General features: G+C 37.5%; 1 pseudogene; it reads right to left on the bottom strand.

Annotated features, from left to right (window-relative positions):
* Positions 1-7,100: 7,100 nt before the first annotated feature.
* On the bottom strand, positions 7,101-13,019 carry LOC102411472 (annotated as a pseudogene).
* Between the last annotated feature and the right edge of the window lie 5,649 nt (positions 13,020-18,668).

The raw sequence follows: 18,668 nt of genomic DNA, 5'->3' as shown, positions 1-18,668 counted from the left end.
TTTGTCAAAGATAAGGTGTCCATATGTGCGTGGATTTATCTCTGGGCTTTCTATTTTGTTCCATTGATCTATATTTCTGTCTTTGTGCCAGTACCATACTGTCTTGATAACTGTGGCTTTGTAGTAGAGCCTGAAGTCAGGTAGGTTGATTCCTCCAGTTCCATTCTTCTTTCTCAAGATCGTTTTGGCTATTCGAGGTTTTTTGTTTTTCCATACAAATTGTGAAATTATTTGTTCTAGCTCTGTGAAGAATGCTGTTGGTAGCTTGATAGGGATTGCATTGAATCTATAGATTGCTTTGGGTAGTATACTCATTTTCACTATATTGATTCTTCCGATCCATGAACATGGTATATTTCTCCATCTGTTAGTGTCCTCTTTGATTTCTTTCACCAGTGTTTTATAGTTTTCTATATACAGGTCTTTAGTTTCTTTAGGTAGATATATTCCTAAGTATTTTATTCTTTCCGTTGCAATGGTGAATGGAATTGTTTCCTTAATTTCTCTTTCTGTTTTCTCATTATTAGTGTATAGGAATGCAAGGGATTTCTGTGTGTTGATTTTATATCCTGCAACTTTACTATAGTCATTGATTAGTTCTAGTAATTTTCTGGTGGAGTCTTTAGGGTTTTCTATGTAGAGGATCATGTCATCTGCAAACAGTGAGAGCTTTACTTCTTCTTTTCCAATTTGGATTCCTTTTATTTCTTTTTGTGTTCTGATTGCTGTGGCCAAAACTTCCAAAACTATATTGAATAGTAATGGTGAAAGTGGGCACCCTTGTCTTGTTCCTGACTTTAGAGGAAATGCTTTCAATTTTTCACCATTGAGGATAATGTTTGCTGTGGGTTTGTCATATATAGCTTTGATTATGTTGAGATATGTTCCTTCTATTCCTGCTTTCTGGAGAGTTTTGATCATAAATGGATGTTGAATTTTGTCAAAGGCTTTCTCTGCATCTATTGAGATAATCATATGGCTTTTATTTTTCAATTTGTTGATGTGGTGTATTACATTGATTGATTTGCGGATATTGAAGAATCCTTGCATCCCTGGGATAAAGCCCACTTGGTCATGGTGTATGATCTTTTTAATGTGTTGTTGGATTCTGATTGCTAGAATTTTGTTAAGGATTTTTGCAGCTATGTTCATCAGTGATATTGGCCTGTAGTTTTCTTTTTTTGTGGGATCTTTGTCAGGTTTTGGTATTAGGGTGATGGTGGCCTCATAGAATGAGTTTGGAAGTTTACCATCCTCTGCAATTTTCTGGAAGAGTTTGAGCAGGATAGGTGTTAGCTCTTCTCTAAATTTTTGGTAGAATTCAGGTGTGAAGCCGTCTGGACCTGGACTTTTGTTTGCTGGAAGATTTTTTATTACAGTTTCAATTTCCGTGCTTGTGATGGGTCTGTTGAGATTTTCTATTTCTTCCTGATCGAGTTTTGGAAAGTTGTACTTTTCTAAGAATTTGTCCATTTCTTCCTCGTTGTCCATTTTATTGGCATATAATTGTTGATAGTAGTCTCTTATGATCCTTTGTATTTCTGTGTTGTCTGTTGTGATCTCTCCATTTTCATTTCTAATTTTATTGATTTGATTTTTCTCCCTTTGTTTCTTGATGAGTCTGGCTAATGGTTTGTCAATTTTATTTATCCTTTCAAGGAACCAGCTTTTGGTTTTGTTGATTTTGGCTATGGTCTCTTTTGTTTCTTTCGCATTTATTTCTGCTCTAATTTTTAAGATTTCTTTCCTTCTACTAACCCTGGGGTTCTTCATTTCTTCCTTTTCTAGTTGCTTTAGGTGTAGAGTTAGGTTATTTATTTGACTTTTTTCTTGTTTCTTGAGGTGTGCCTGTATTGCTATGAACTTTCCCCTTAGGACTGCTTTTACCATGTCCCACAGGTTTTGGGTTGTTGTGTTTTCATTTTCATTTGTTTCTATGCAAATTTTGATTTCTTTTTTGATTTCTTCTGTGATTTGTTGGTTATTCAGCAGCGTGTTGTTCAGCCTCCATATGTTGGATTTTTTAATAGTTTTTCTCCTGTAATTGAGATCTAATCTTACTGCATTGTGGTCAGAAAAGATGCTTGGAATGATTTCTATTTTTTTGAATTTACCAAGGCTAGCTTTATGGCCCAGGATGTGATCTATCCTGGAGAAGGTTCCATGTGTGCTTGAGAAGAAGGTGAAATTCATTGTTTTGGGATGAAATGTCCTATAGATATCAATTAGGTCTAACTGGTCTATTGTATCATTTAAAGTTTGTGTTTCCTTGTTAATTTTCTGTTTAGTTGATCTATCCATAGGTGTGAGTGGGGTATTAAAGTCTCCCACTATTATTGTGTTATTGGTAATTTCTTCTTTCGTACTTGTTAGCATTTGTCTTACATACTGCGGTGCTCCCGTGTTGGGCGCATATATATTTATAATTGTTATATCTTCTTCTTGGATTGATCCTTTGATCATTATGTAGTGACCATCTTTGTCTCTTTTCACAGTCTTTGTTTTAAGCCTATTGAGAAATAACAAGTAACTACAATGTATATCCTGAATGGGATTCCGTAACAGATGAAAAAGGACATTAGGTGGAAATCTGTGGAAATAAGAATAAAGTATAAACTTTAGTTAATAATGTACTATTAGTCCCTTATGACAAATGTACTATATTAATATATTAATAACTGGGGAAACTGGGCATGCATACACTGGAATTCTCTGTATCATTATTACTACCTTTTTAATAATTTTGTAAATCTAAAATTGTTCTAAAATTAAAAGATTATTTTAAAATGTGATTTAAAAAAAAAAAAAAAAAGAACCAAAACGATGAAACCCACTCCCCACAATACTGACTTGGTAAATAAATACTTGATATTTGACGTGCTGTGGTGTAGCTGCTCTTTCACGGAGGTTTGATTTCTGTGTTTTGTCTTGCTTAACTCTTTAAAAATCCTAAAATAGAGAACTCGGTTTCATTGGCAAAAAAAAAAAAAAAAAAAAAAAAAAAGTCTATTTTATCTGATATGAGTATTGCTACTCCTGCTTTCTTTTGGTCCCTATTTGCATGGAAAATCTTTTTCCAGCCCTTCACTTTCAGTCTGTATGTGTCCCCTGTTTTGAGGTGGGTCTCTTGTAGACAACATATGTAGGGGTCTTGTTTTTGTATCCATTCAGCCAGTCTTTGTCTTTTGGTTGGGGCATTCAACCCATTTACGTTTAAGGTAATTACTGATAAGTATGACCCCGTTGCCATTTACTTTATTGTTTTGGGTTCGAATTTATACACAATTTTTGTGTTTCCTGTCTAGAGAATATCCTTTAGTATTTGTTGGAGAGCTGGTTTGGTGGTGCAGAATTCTCTCAGCTTTTGCTTGTCTGAAAAGCTTTTGATTTCTCCTTCATACTTGAATGAGATCCTTGCTGGGTACAATAGTCTGGGCTGTAGGTTATTTTATTTCATCATTTTAAGTATGTCTTGCCATTCCCTCCTGGCTTGAAGAGTTTCTATTGAAAGATCAGCTGTTATCCTTATGGGTATTCCCTTGTGTGTTATTTGTTGTTTTTCCCTTGCTGCTTTTAATATTTGTTCTCTGTGTTTGATCTTTGTTAATTTGATTACTATGTGTCTTGGGGTGTTTCGCCTTGGGTTTATCCTGTTTGGACTCTCTGGGTTTCTTGGACTTGGGTGATTATTTCCTTCCCCATTTTAGGGAAGTTTTCAACTATTATCTCCTCAATTGTTTTCTCATGGTCTTTCTTTTTGTCTTCTTCTTCTGGGACCCCTATGATTCGAATGTTGTAGCGTTTAATATTGTCCTGGAGGTCTCTGAGATTGTCCTCATTTCTTTTAATTAGTTTTTCTTTTATCCTCTCTGATTCATTTATTTCTACCATTCTATCTTCTAATTCACTAATCCTATCTTCTGCCTCTGTTATTCTACTATTTGTTGCCTCCAGAGTGTTTTTAATTTCACTTATTGCATTATTCATTATATATTGACCCTTTTTTATTTCTTCTAGGTCCTTGTTAAACCTTTTGTGCATCTTCTCAATCCTTGTCTCCAGGCTATTTATCTGTGATTCCATTTTAATTTCAAGATTTTGGATCAATTTCACTATCATTATTCGGAATTCTTTATCAGGTAGATTCCCTATCTCTTCCTCTTTGGTTTGGTTTGGTGGGCATTTATCCTGTTCCTTTATCTGCTGGGTATTCCTCTGTCTCTTCATCTTGTTTAAATTGCTGAGTTTGGGGTGTCCTTTCTGTATTCTGGCAGTTTGTGGAGTTCTCTTTATTGTGGCGTTTCCTCACTGTGTGTGGGTTTGTACAGGTGGCTTGTCAAGGTTTCCTGGTTAGGGAAGCTTGTGTCGATGTTCTGGTGGATGGAGCTGTATTTCTTCTCTCTGGAGTGTAATGAAATGTCCAGTAATGAGTTATGAGATGTCTATGGTTTTGGGGTGACTTTGGGCAGCCTGTATCTTGAAGCTCAGGGCTGTGTTCCTTTGTTGCTGGAGAATTTGCTTGTTATGTCTTTCCCTGGAACTTGTTGGCCCTTGTGTGGTGCTTGGTTTCAGTGTCGGTATGGAGGCGTTTGATGAGCTCCTGTCAATTAATGTTCCTTGGAGTCAGGAGTTCCCTGGAGTCAGGGTTAGGACTTAAGCCTCCTACTTCCAGTTATCGGTCTTAATTTTACAGTAGTTTCAAAACTTCTCCTTCTATACAGCACCACTGATAAAACATCTACGTTAAAGATGAAAAGTTTCTCTACTGTGAGGGTCACTCAGAGAGGTTCACAGCGTTACATGGAGAAGAGAAGAGGGAGGAGGGAGTTAGAGGTGACCCAAATGAGATGAGGTGGAATCAATAGTGGAGAGAGTGGGCTAGCCAGTAGTCACTTCCTTATGTGCACTCCACAACTGGACCGCTCAGAGATGTTCACGGAGTTATACAGGGAAGAGAAGAAGGAGGCAGGAGACAGAGGTGGCCAGAAGGATAAAAGGGGGAAATGAAAAGGAGGGAGACAGATCCAGCCAGTAATCAGTTCCTTAAGTGTTCTCCACCGTCTGGAACACACAGAAATTCACAGAGTGAGGTAGAGTAGAGAGGGGTTAGGGAGGAGATACAGGTGATGCGGTGGAGAAAATGGAGAGTCCAAAGGGAGAGAGAGCAGTCAAGCCAGTAATCTCGTACACTAGTGAAAAATGGGTCCTGAAGATTGGGTTCTTAAAGGTACAAAATTGGTAACAAATACATAAAAGCAAAAATTAGAAATCTAGAGTAGAGTTTGGAATTTCAAAAATGTGATGTTAATGAAAAGAAGAAGGAAAAGAAAGAGAGAAAAAACGAACAAAGAAAAACAAACAAGGTCATGAAAATTATAAAGAAACTACAGGTACAAAATTGATAACTAACACCAAAAAGCAAAAATTAAAAATCTAGAGTAGAGTTTGGAATTTCAAAAATACAACGTTAAAAAAAAAAAAAAGAAGAAGAAGAAAAATAAAGAGAGAAAACAAACAAACCAACAAAAACAATGTCACAAAAATTATAAAGAAAATACAGGTACAAAATTGATATCAAATACCAAAAAGCATAAATTAAAAATCCTGAGTAGAGTTTGGAATTGCAGATATATGATGTTATATAAAAGAAGAAGAGAAAGAAACAGAGGAAAAAAAAAGTCACAGAAATTATGAAAAAAACTATAGGTACAAAATTGATAACATATATCAAAAGGCTAAAATTAAAAATCTCCTTTTGAAGAGTTGGGCTGCTTTTCTGGGTGCCTGATGTCCTCTGCCGGCATTCAGAAGTTGTTTTGTGGAATTTACTCGACGTTTAAATGCTCTTTTGATGAATTTGTGGGGGAGAAAGTGTTCTCCCCGTCCTACTCCTCCGCCATCTTGGCTCCTCCTCCCCTATTTTATCATATATTTGTTGTTGTTCAGTTGCCAAGTTGTGTCCGACTCTTCATGACCTCATAGACTGTAGCTTCCCTGTCCCTATAACATTATATTAAAATATATTATCCATATTAGCAAATGATGAGCATAATCTTAATCTAATATTTCTAACTCTTCCTCTGTTTGTAACCATTTCCTGATCCCATTCTATTTCTTCAGTTTTCTCTTGAATTATGCGCTTATTTTCTTCACTTTTCATTCACTATCACTGTTTCTGAATACCACATTTATGATTCCTCTTTCATTTCTTTTATTATTCATATTTCCAGATGTCTAAATAAGGTGCTCTTCTCTTCATTGTCCCTGATGATTAATTGTTGCTCTTTCAGTGTTAAAATTAAGGAAAGTAGTTAGCTCGGCCATCTTTAATTGGCTGGGTACATAGATTTTCTTCAAGTCTTCTTTCCTGTACTTATAAATCCTTTCCTCACATAGCCATCGAATATTATCCTGTGTACCTTACAAGATTCTGTTTGAAATAAACTCAAAGGAGTACGTTCCAGATTATGAGCAGCTCTAGTAATCATATCTACTCCCACTTCATTTGTATTTACACTGACACAGTCAAAGGCATCCAGATAATTTCCTAGGAACAAAAAATTCAGAAAGAAATTAACAGTCAAGGTTTTTTATTCCTCTAAAGTTATGCAAGTGTCACATAAATATTCAACAAAAAGGTTGACAAAGACCCTTGGAAATCAGCACATTCAGGAAAGTGTTTCTTGCTTCCCTGTAACACACATGACAGTTCACTTAGGTGCCTTCCTCAAACCTCTAGAGTTTCTCCAGGCTACCAGACCTTCTTTATTCTTTACTATATACTCCCTAACGGTGTTTGGATCAAAGTGCTTTCATCATCAAGCATTTACTTCAAGTTGTATATTCTATTATTTCATTCTGTGCATCCATTCCACAAGATCTAACTAAAGTTAAACTTCAGGGGAATACAATAGTTTCTTGTCAATTTTATTTTTTCTATCAAATTAGAGTTCTCAGATTATAAATTTTGTGTTAGTTTCATAAATCTCATAAGAGAATATTGACAGGTATTTTCTTTTGACCTAATGGTTATTAAGTTTTATGCTTGTTCTCTTATATTTCTTTATAATTATTCTAAATCCAGATTCTGTATATTAAATTTATCTTATATTCAAAGTGTCTTCCTCTCTAAAAAACAGTTTGATCACTCCTGCACAGATCTGCTTGGTCTTCACACCATAGACAATAGGATTCAAGGTGGGGGGCAGCAGTAGATAGAGGCTGGCTATTAAAGTGTTGATATGATGAAGTATGCTGTGTTCCCCAAAGTGATGAGTGAAGAAGGCTGGGACATAGGTGATGACAATAGCACATATATGTGAAGTACAGGTTCTGACGTCTTTGTGATGAGCATCTGCAGAGGATACATTTCCTACAGCATGGTTAAGTATAGTATAAGACATAAAAATGCAGAAAATATCAAACCCTCCAATCAACATGGCAGCTATGAGACCATAGATGGCATTATTCTTGATGTTGCCACAGGATAGTTCTGTCAGAGACATATGTTCACAATAAGTGTGTTGAATGAGGTTGCCTTTGCAGTGGGGAAGACACTTGATCAGGAAAGTGAATGGTATCATAAGCAACACACTTCAAGTCAAGGTTACAAGGCCAACTTTGGTAATTATGGTGTTGGTGAGGATGGAAGAATATCATGATGTGTGTTAGTTGCTCAGCTGTGTCCAAGTCTTTGTGACCACATGGACTGTAGCCCGCCAGGCTCCTCTGTCCATGGGATTTTCCAGGCAAGAATCCTGGAGTGGGTTGCCATTTCCTTTTCCACGGGATCTTCCTGACCCAGAGGTTGAACCCCATTCTCCCACACTGCAGGCAGATTCTGTACCATCTGAGCTACCAGGGAAGAATAGCGTAGAGGGTAGCAAATGGTCACATAGCAATCCAGAGACATAAGCATGAGCACACCAGACCCCATGCCTATCAGCATGTGGATGAAAAACATCTGCACAAGGCAGGCATTACAGTCAATCTCTCTGAAACTGAGCCAAAAGATACACAAAATATTGGGAATAAATGAAGGGCACCCACTAGCATCTGTAAGGGACAGTAAGGCTAGAATTAATACACGAGCCAATGAAAGGCCTCCTCATGACAGATAAGATAGATAAGGCCACAGTTCCCCATGACAGCAATGATGTAAATGAGTCAGATTGGCACTGAGATCCAGATGTGTGGAGGTTCCAGTCCAGGAATCTCATTGAAGATGAAGTATCTTGGTGTCAGGCTGGAGCTTTGACTCCATGCATGATGGTCAATTGCAAAATATTTTACTTTTGATATCAATAAATATGTCCTATAAAAGAAGGTAGTAGTTTTTTAGTCAGAGTCAAAAGATGGACAAGTATTTGCACAATATAAAGTATGTTTAGAGGAGAAATCATCTTTTTGTAGCCTGACTGTGCTATTTGATCCTACTCAACAGTCTTGAGTCTTCTACCAAATCAAAATAATTCAAACAGTGCAAACATAATAACAAAGACCTGGTCTTGCTTGGCTTTTTATTGTTAACTCTTCCTATAGGTATCTGTTCCTATTCCTAGGCCATTCACTAGCCCTTGCTTTTGTCTTATCTACAAATTTCCAAATGATGGACTCAGTTTTAATAAAACTGATTCTCTTAAGTAATATAATTTCCCTTCCTACAAGAGATCCTTTCTGTTGTGTTCACTGGATTATAGTCGTATTTTGTGAGCACCTAATTATTGCACTGAAAGATGAACTCCCCAGGTGGGTAGGTGACCAATACACTACTAAAGATCAGTGTATAATAATAACTCCAGAAAGAATGAAGGGATGGAGCCAAAGCAAAAACAACACCCAATTGTGGATGGGACTGGTGATAGTATCAAGGCCCGATGCCATAAAGAGCGATATTGCATAGGAACCTGGAATGTCAGGTCCATGAATCAAGGAAAAATGGAAGTGGTCAAACAGGAGATGGCAAGAGTGAATGTCAACATTCTAGGAATCAGTGAACTAAAATGGACTGGAATGGGTGAATTTAACTCAGATGACCATTATATCTACTACTGTGGGCAGGAATCCATTAGAAGAAATGGAGTAGCCGTCATAGTCAACAAAAGAGTCTGAAATGCAGTACTTGGATGCAATCTCAAAATGACAGAATGATCTCTGTTCTTTTCCAAGGCAAACCGTTCATTATCACAGTAATCCAAGTCTATGCCCCGACCAGTAATGCAGAAGAAGCTGAAGTTGAATGGTTTTATGAAGACCTACAAGACCTTTTAGAACTAACACCCCAAAAAGATGTCATTTTCATTATAGGGAACTGAAATGCAAAAGTAGGAATTCAAGAAACACCTGAAATAACAGGCAAATTTGGCCTTGGAGTACAGAATGAAGCAGGGCAAAGGCTAATAGAGTTTTGCCAAGAGAAGGCACTGGTCATAGCAAACACCCTCTTCCAAAAACACAAGAGAAGACTCTACATATGGCCAACACCAAAATCAGATTGATAATATTCTTTGCAGCCAAAGATGGACAAGCTCTATACAGTCAGCAAAAACAAGACTGAGAGCTTACTGTGGCTCAGATCATGAACTCCTTATTGCCAAATTCAGATTTAATTGAAGAAAGTAGGGAAAACCACTATATCATTCAGGTATGACCTAAATCAAATCCCTTATGACTATACAGTGAAAGTGAGAAATAGATTTAAGGGACTATATCTGATAGACAGTGTGCCTGATGATGATGGAGGTTCATGAGATTTTTACAGGAGACAGGGATCAAGACCGTCCCCAAGAAAAAGAAACGCAAAAACATAAAATGGCTGTCTGAGGAGGCATAACAAATAGCTGTAAAAAGAATAGACATGAAAAACAAAAGAGAAAAGGCAAGATATACCCATCTGAATGCAGAGTTCCAAAGAATAGTGAGGACAGATAAGAAAGCCATCCTCAGTGATCAGTGAAAAGAAAGAGAGGAAAACAACAGAATGGGAAAGACTTCAAGAAAATTAGAGATACTAAGGGAGCATTTCATCCAAAGATGGGCTAAATGAAGGGCAGAAATGGTTTGCACTGAACAGAAGCAGAAGATATTAAGAAGAGGTGGCAAGAATACACAGAAGAACTGTACAGAAAAGATCTTCATGACCCAGATAATCATGATGGTGTGATCACTCACCTAGAGCCAGACATCCTGGAATGTGAAGTCAAGTGGGCCTTAGAAAGTATCACTACGATCAAAGCTAGTGTAGGTGATGGAATTCCAGTTGTGCTCTTTCAAATCCTAAAAGATAATGCTGTGAAAGTGCTGCACTTAATATGCCAGCAAGTTTGGAAAACTCAGCAGTGGCCACAGGACTGTAAAAGCTCAGTTTTCATTCTAATCCCAAAGAAAGGCAATGCCAAAGAATGCTCAAACTACTGCACAATTGCACTCATGTCACACGCTAGTAAAGTGATGCCGCAAATTCTCCAAGCCAAGCTTCAGCAATACGTAAACTGTGAACTTCCAGATGTTCAAGCTGGTTTCAGAAAAGGCAGAGGAACCAGAGATTAAATTGCCATCTTCTGGATCATCAAAAATAAAACAAGAGAATTCCAGAAAAACATCTACTTTTGCTTTATTGACTATGCCAAAGCCTTTGACTGTGTGGATCACAATAAACTGTGGAAAATTTTTCAAGACATGGGAATACCAGACCACCTGACCTGCCTCTTGAGAAATCTGTATGCAGGTCAGGAAGCAACAGTTAGAACTGGGCATGGACAACAAACTGTTTCCAAATAGGAAAAGGAATACATCAAGGCTGTATATTGTCACCCTGATTATTTAACTTATATGCAGAGTACATCATGAGAAATGCTGGGCTGGAAGAAGCACAAGCTGGAATCAAGATTGCCGGGAGAAATAGCAATAACCTCAGATATGCAGATGATACCACCCTTATGGCAGAAAGTGAAGAGGAACTCAAAAGCCTCTTGATGAAAGTGAAAGTGGAGAGTGAAAAAGTTGGCTTAAAACTCCACATTCAGAAAACGAAGATCATGGCATCTGGTCCCATCACTTCATGGGAAATAGATGTGGAAACAGTGTCAGACTTTATTTTTTTGGGCTCCAAAATCACTGCAGATGGTGACTGCAGCCATGAAATTAAAAGATGCTTACTCCTTGGAAGGAAAGTTATGACCAACCTAGATAGCATATTCAAAAGCATAGACATTACATTGCCAACAAAGGTCCTTCTAGTCAAGGCTATGGTTTTTCCTGTGGTCATGTATGGATGTGAGAGTTGGACTGTGAAGAAAGCTGAGCACCAAAGAATTGATGCTTTTGAACTGTGGTATTGGAGAAGATTCTTGAGAGTCCCTTGGACTGCAAGGAGATCTAACCAGTCCATTCTGAAGGAGATCAGCCCTGGGATTTCTTTGGAAGGAATGAAGCTAAAGCTGAAACTCCAGTACTTTGGCCACCTCATGGGAAGAGTTGACTCATTGGAAAAGACTCTGATGCTGGGAGGGATTGGGGGCAGTAGGAGAAGGGGACAACAGAGGATGAGATGGCTGGATGGCATCACCGACATGATGGACGTGAGTCTGAGTGAACTCCGGAAGTTGGTGATGGACAGGGAGGCCTGGTGTGCTGTGATTCATGGGGTCGCAAAGAGTCGGACACAACTGAGTGACTGAACTGAACTGAACTGATGCTGGGAAAGATTGAGGGCAGGAGGAGAAGGGGACGACAGGGGATGAGATGGCTGGGTGGCATCACCGACTCAATGCACATGAGTTTGGGTAAACTCTGGGAGTTGGTGATGGACAGGGAGGCCCTGCGTGCTGTGCTCCATGGGGTCGCAAAGAGTCAGATACGACTGAGCAACTGAACTGAACTGAATTATTGAACATGTCTTCCAAGCTGAGCATGATCTCTCTACAATTCTTGATATTCCAAGTCATAATAATCATGGACAAAATATTTGATAGGCCAAAAAGTTACAAAGATTTATAGCTTAAAAAGCACAGCCATAGGCACATCTATTATATCTCTAATTGTTTCTTGTTGATAAAAGTGAAAGATTTTAGTTTATATTTAACTAATGGCAATGTTAGACTCTAATTAATTCTCATGTTTTCTATTTATTCTCTTGAATCTCTATGTCGGTAAGCAGAGAATATATACATATTATATAAGTAATCATATGCTCATGTCTTTTTTGTGTGTTAGTTTTAGCCCCCAAATAGCTATGAAACATTATATTGGATAGGGCATAATATTTGTTAATCAAGCTGTGTTTTGGGAAAGTTCAGTTCAGTCACTCAGTCGTGTCGCACTTTTTGCAACCACATGGACTGCAACAAGCCAGGCTTCCCTGTCCTTCACCAACTCCTGGGGCTTGCTCAAACTCATGTCCATTGTGTTGGTGATTCCATCCAACCATCTCATCCTCTGTCATCTCCTTTTCCTCCTGCCTTCAATCTTTCCTAGCATCCAGGTCTTTTCCCATGAATCAGTTCTTCACATCAGGAGGCCAAAGTATTGCAGTTTCAGCTTCTTCATCAGTCCTTCCAATGAATATTAGGACTGATTTCCTTTAGGATTGACTGGTTTGATCTCCTTGCTGTCCAAGGGACTCTCAAGAGTCTTCTCCAACACCACAGTTCAAAAGCATAACTTGGGAAAGTTAGAGTTCCAGTTTTCTTCTGTACTCTGGGACACATATAAAGTTTTTATGATTAATATCAAAAGATTTCAGGATCCTTCTTTTCTGAGAAAATTCTTCACTTATATTTTTAAAACTTCTTCTTTAGTCTCTTTTGATAGCCAACTTGATTATATTGTATTTTATTGTATTTTATACTGTATATTTTTATCATTTTCATAAAATACTTTATTTATTTTCTGTTATATTTTAATCTTCCCCATATCACATACTTTTCCAAAATTCTAATCTTGATTGTGTTCTCTCTCTCTGTCACTCTCTCACTATGAGATTTAGCCTCAAGTTGTCTATAAGTGCTTTTTTTAACCATTACTTTAATTGGTAGAAAAAATTTAAAATAATGCTATATAAATAATATCAATATATAAAACAGGATAAAAGCAAAATTTTCTAGAAAGAAAAAAGGATTAGAGCTGTAAAGTTTTAAAACTATCTTCTCAACTGTGAATTCTTTTAGTATTAAGAAAAACCATGGAGATTTTGACCACAGGCCAGGACATTTTCAACAAAATATACAAGACTATCACAAATACATTTGGTATTACTACCGTTATTTGGCTCTATAAAATAAATACAAGTAAAGCCATGCCTAGCCATCTCTTAAACCTCTATATTGGTTTCAGGTGTATAGCATAGTGACTCAGTATATTTACAGGTTGTACAGCATTAAACTTTATTGCAAGATGATGAGTAGAATTCCCTGTGCTATATAAGATATACTTTGGTGAAAGTCTTACCATTTCCTAAGGAAGATTCCTCTGCCTTTGGAGAGCAGAGAAATTTTTCTATTATTGTACAGAAATATGCTTGTTTGCAATACTATCTTTGGTCCTTGTCATATCAACATCACACAGTCTTCTTTCTCTAATGCCTAACCTACATTTAATTTTTCCTGCATTTCTACTTTCTCTTCATGGCAGTTGGCAAATCCCATTGGTTTCAGAAGACCAAAAGTAAGATAATTTAGTCTCCCTTATTCAACCACCCTATGATTCAAACCCTCCTCTTTAGTAGTGTCTGTGTGCCACTTGGTTTTTCTTCTGAATCGCTCAAACTCAGCCTGATGTCAAATATTTTAAAATCCATATTCATGACTGATCTTGCTCAGAATGACTGTACTACATTGGTTAGTGACTTCTCTGGGGGTTTTCCAAGCAAAGGGAAAACATTTGTTTAGAGCTTCACAGGTAGATACTATTTAGGTCTCTAATGAGAGAACAGGTAATTTTAGCTTTGTTGAAACTAAGTCTATATCTAGAATATATTTGAAAATGGGGAGACCTCAATAATTACTGTCTATTTTAACATTTTTTCTTTGGTAGGACATATGAACTGTGTCTAGTATTCACTGAAGTATAAACTACAATTATATATTAGTTCCCAGAGTGCTTCAATTCCAGCTTTATAATTTTTGTCATAACTTTATCTGCCTGTCATGTATGGGGCTCAAACCTTTCTAAAAATATTGAGTAAACAATAATATTAATATTTTCAAGTCATTAAAAGTGGAAGTCACTGGTTAGAAGAAAATATATGGCAACATATGTAACTGAGAGAAGGTTTACAAAATACATAAAGAAATCCTATATACCTATGTATATGAAAACAATATTCTAAAGTGAAATGGGCAAAAGGTTTAGCTTCCACCTGCCTCATTGAAAAAAAGTGTTCAATAACCTAGGATTTATGAGAGGGTATTCCATCCTCATCATCACCAGGAAAATGCAAATTAAGATCCTTTTGTTGTTGCTCAGCCAGTTGTGTCTGTCTCTTTGTGGCTCCATGGACCGAAGCATGCCAGTCTTCCCTGTCCTTCACTATCTCCTGGAATTTCTCAAACTCATGTCCATTCAGTCAGGGATGCCATCCAGCCATCTCATCCACTGTCACCCACTTCTCCTCCTGCCCTCAATCTTCCCCAGCATCAGGGTCTTTTCCAGTGAGTCAGCTCGTTGCAACAGGTGACCAAAGTATTGGAGCTTCAGCTTCAATATCAGTCCTTCCAATGACTATTCTGGTTTGATTTCCTTTAGGATTGACTGGTTTGATCTCCTTGCTGTCCAAGGGACTCTCAAGAGTCTTCTCCAGCATTACAGTTAGAAAGGGTCAATTTTTCAGCTCTCAGCCTTCTTTATGGTCCAACTCTCACCTTTGTACATGACTTCTGGAAGAACCATTGCTTTGACTATATGAACCTTTGTCAGCAAAATGATGTCTCTGCTAATGAAATACCACAGTTCTGACAATATCAAGTGCTGGGAAGAATAGAAAGTGACTAGAATTCTCATACTGTGGATAAGAGTTTAAATTAGTGCAACCATCTTGGAATATAGTTGTTGCTATATACCAAAAACTAAGCTATAAATACCATATGATCCAGAAATTCCACTCTGCAGTTGTAAACCAAAGAAATGCACAAATATTTGCTGCAAAAGATGTATACAAAAGATATATACAAGATTGTTCATAGGAGTATTATTAACAGGAGTTCATCAAAAAAGTCTTCAAGAGTACAATAAATAATTGTATATTCACTAGTCACAATATTACTGAGAAATGAAAGTGATCCAAATAATGCTTCACAAAACAACATGGATAATTTTAAATACAATCACTGTAATTTTTAAAGCTCAGAACTGAGCTTACTCTCATCTGAAACTTGGAGTTGCAAGGTAGGACATAATAATTACATAATAATAATAATTATTATTGCATAGCAATAATTGCATAATAATTGCAAAAATACATCTATATTTCTTTTTCATTCTGTCTCCTCCCATTTATTTCCCTTCCCTCCTCTCTTTCTTCCCTCTTCTCTTGTTTTTCTTTTACCATACCTATTTTCTCTTTTGTTTTCTTTACATGTAACCTATTCCCAGCCTGTCTGAACTGAATTTTGTTTTTAATCATTATTGTAGTGCTAATATTTTTAACCTCTCTATTGTAATCTCTTGAAGTGTTCTTTCTTTGTATGTGGCACAGTCTTTGAACTTTCATGTGTGCTGCTGCTGCTACTGTTAAGTCACTTCAGTCGTGTCCGACTCTGTGCGACCCCATAGATGTCAGCCCACCAAGCTCTGCTATCCCTGGGATTCTCCAGGCAAGAACACTGGAGTGGGTTGCCATTTCCTTCTCCAATGCATGGAAGTGAAATGTAAAAGTGAAGTCGCTCAGTCGTGTCTGATCTTCGCGACCCCATGGACTGTAGCCTACCAGGCTCCTCCGTCCATGGGATTTTCCAAGCAAGAGTACTGGAGTGGGTTGCCATTGCCTTCTCCAAAAGTTTTGTATATGTACTAAATTTTCATCTCTTCCCTTACTTTTGTGATTTCTCTTTTTATTTCTATTTTTTTTTTGCTTTTAGATATTCCTCTCTATAATTTCAGAAATATATTTAATCTAGTATTTTTATATATATTTAGAGTGTCAGGGGAAATTGTGTTCTTGTTGACATTTACACTACCATCCTTGCTGGAAATCGTCAAAATATCAAATCAAGATGATCTAATAGCAAGTATACTAGCATTTTTGGTGTAATATATCTTCAGAAATCTCTGCTACATATCATAGTGTTCAAAATTTTTAGCAGACATATAGCATACTTTTCAAATTACTTTCAATGATACACTTCAATTTTAATAAATGTATATTTAAAATGTGCATTTCACAACTACCTGTCACAATACATGGTTTGGATTGACAATAAAGTTCATAAAACTCAGAAAACTTTGATCTAGAGCTGCATTTCCTCAGTGTACAGACAGATATAGGTAATGGAAATCAGTATACAATGTATCTTCATGCTTAGATCAGATCAGATCAGATCAGTCACTCAGTCGTGTCCAACTCTTTGCGACCCCATGAATCACAGCACGCCAGGCCTCCCTGTCCATCACCAACTTCCGGAGTTCACTCAGGCTCACGTCCATCATGTCGGTGATGCCATCCAGCCATCTCATCCTCTGTTGTCCCCTTCTCCTACTGCCCCCAATCCCTCCCAGCATCAGAGTCTTTTCCAATGAGTCAACTCTTCCCATGAGGTGGCCAAAGTACTGGAGTTTCAGCTTTAGCTTCATTCCTTCCAAAGAAATCCCAGGGCTGATCTCCTTCAGAATGGACTCGTTGGATCTCCTTGCAGTCCAAGGGACTCTCAAGAGTCTTCTCCAACACCACAGTTCAAAAGCATCAATTCTTCAGCGCTCAGCCTTCTTCACAGTCCAACTCTCACATCCATACATGACCACAGGAAAAACCATAGCCTTGACTAGACGAACCTTTGTTGGCAAAGTAATGTCTCTGCTTTTGAATATGCTGTCTAGGTTGGTCATAACTTTCCTTCCAAGGAGTAAGCGTCTTTTAATTTCATGGCTGCAGTCACCATCTGTAGTGATTTTGGAGTCCAGAAAAATAAAGTCTGATACTGTTTCCACTGTTTCCCCATCTATTTCCCATGAAGTGGTGGGACCGGATGCCATGATCTTCGTTTTCTGAATGTTGAGCTTTAAGCCAACTTTTTCACTCTCCGCTTTCACTTTCATCAAGAGGCTTTTGAGTTCCTCTTCACTTTCTGCCATAAGGGTGGTATCATCTGCATATCTGAGGTTATTGCTATTTCTCCCGGCAATCTTAATTCCAGCTTGTGTTTCTTCCAGTCCAGCATTTCTCATGATGTAGTCTGCATATAAGTTAAATAAACAGGGTGACAATATACAGCCTTGACGAACTCCTTTTCCTATTTGAAACCAGTCTGTTGTTCCATGTCCAGTTCTAACTGTTGCTTCCTGACCTTCATACAAATTTCTCAAGAGGCAGATCAGGTGGTCTGGAAGTGCCCAGTAATGGTCCAAGAACAGTTTCCTAGCTTTCCAAATTTTGCAGTTCGTAACAAGGCCTGTTACAAGAAACAAGAAATCAGTGTTTGTGAATACTTAGCCATTATGCAAGCTTGCTTGGAGTGATCAACCTCACCTGGAGTCAAAAATCTAGATCTTCAGCTTTGTGGTAGCTGAACTTAAAGAAAACAAAACTATAAAGTCAGCCAAACCCAAACGATTATAGATATTGCTGGTGAATTTCATCTATTTCCTACTGCTGCTGCTGCTGCTGCTAAGTCGCTTCAGTCATGTCCGACTCTGTGCGACCCCATAGACGGCAGCCCACCAGGCACCGCCGTCCGTGGGATTCTCCAGGCATGAACACTGGAGTGGGCTGCCATTTCCTCCTCCAATGCATGAAAGTGAAAAGTGAAAGTGAAGTCGCTCAGTCGTGTCTGACTCTTACTAGCACTTCACAATTATTTCAAGGACTTATTCCATGTCTACTCCAAAAATCTTCCAGAGTTATCCTTAAGAAATTATTTGTTCTAAGTTTCTATGACTCTATTTCCTTGCTTACCTTCATAGTTTTCATTTAGATCACATCGATTGAAATATTTGAATATTATTCTCCTTAATAGGGGAAATTCCATACAGCTTATGTAGACATGGGATAGTTTAAAAAACTAAACCCGGTAATACAAAATGATGTGGTAAGAGGAATAGTGAAGTAAATGAAGTCATTAGAATAAGAGAAGGGCCTTATGAAACAGACTCAGATTTCTTTTTCTATGGGTTTCCCCCAAGAACAGATGAATCTCCAACACAGGGTCAGTAAATCTTTTATTTTTTTATGATGCACACCCGGTTAGAGGCTTGTTCAACATACAAATCATTAGGACTCGATGCATCACATTATTTAAAATAGTTTTAAAATTACTGTGGAAGTCCTTTTAGGAAAAAGTCCTCAAATTCATAGGCATATTTCTTATTTATTTAATTTTAACCATTGATGAATTCTACAAAAAGGTCAGTTAATAGTATAGCAGATATTCAATGAAACAATGAGGTTTAAAATTTACACTCAAGAATCTCATCTAAAATATCATTTGTCCTTCCTTGCTTTTCAATATTAATGCTTTAAT

Source organism: Bubalus bubalis, chromosome 16 (assembly GCF_019923935.1).
Source record: "Bubalus bubalis isolate 160015118507 breed Murrah chromosome 16, NDDB_SH_1, whole genome shotgun sequence".
In the NCBI taxonomy this organism is placed as follows: Eukaryota; Metazoa; Chordata; class Mammalia; order Artiodactyla; family Bovidae; genus Bubalus; species Bubalus bubalis.
This window is presented reverse-complemented; position numbering and strand designations above follow the sequence as displayed.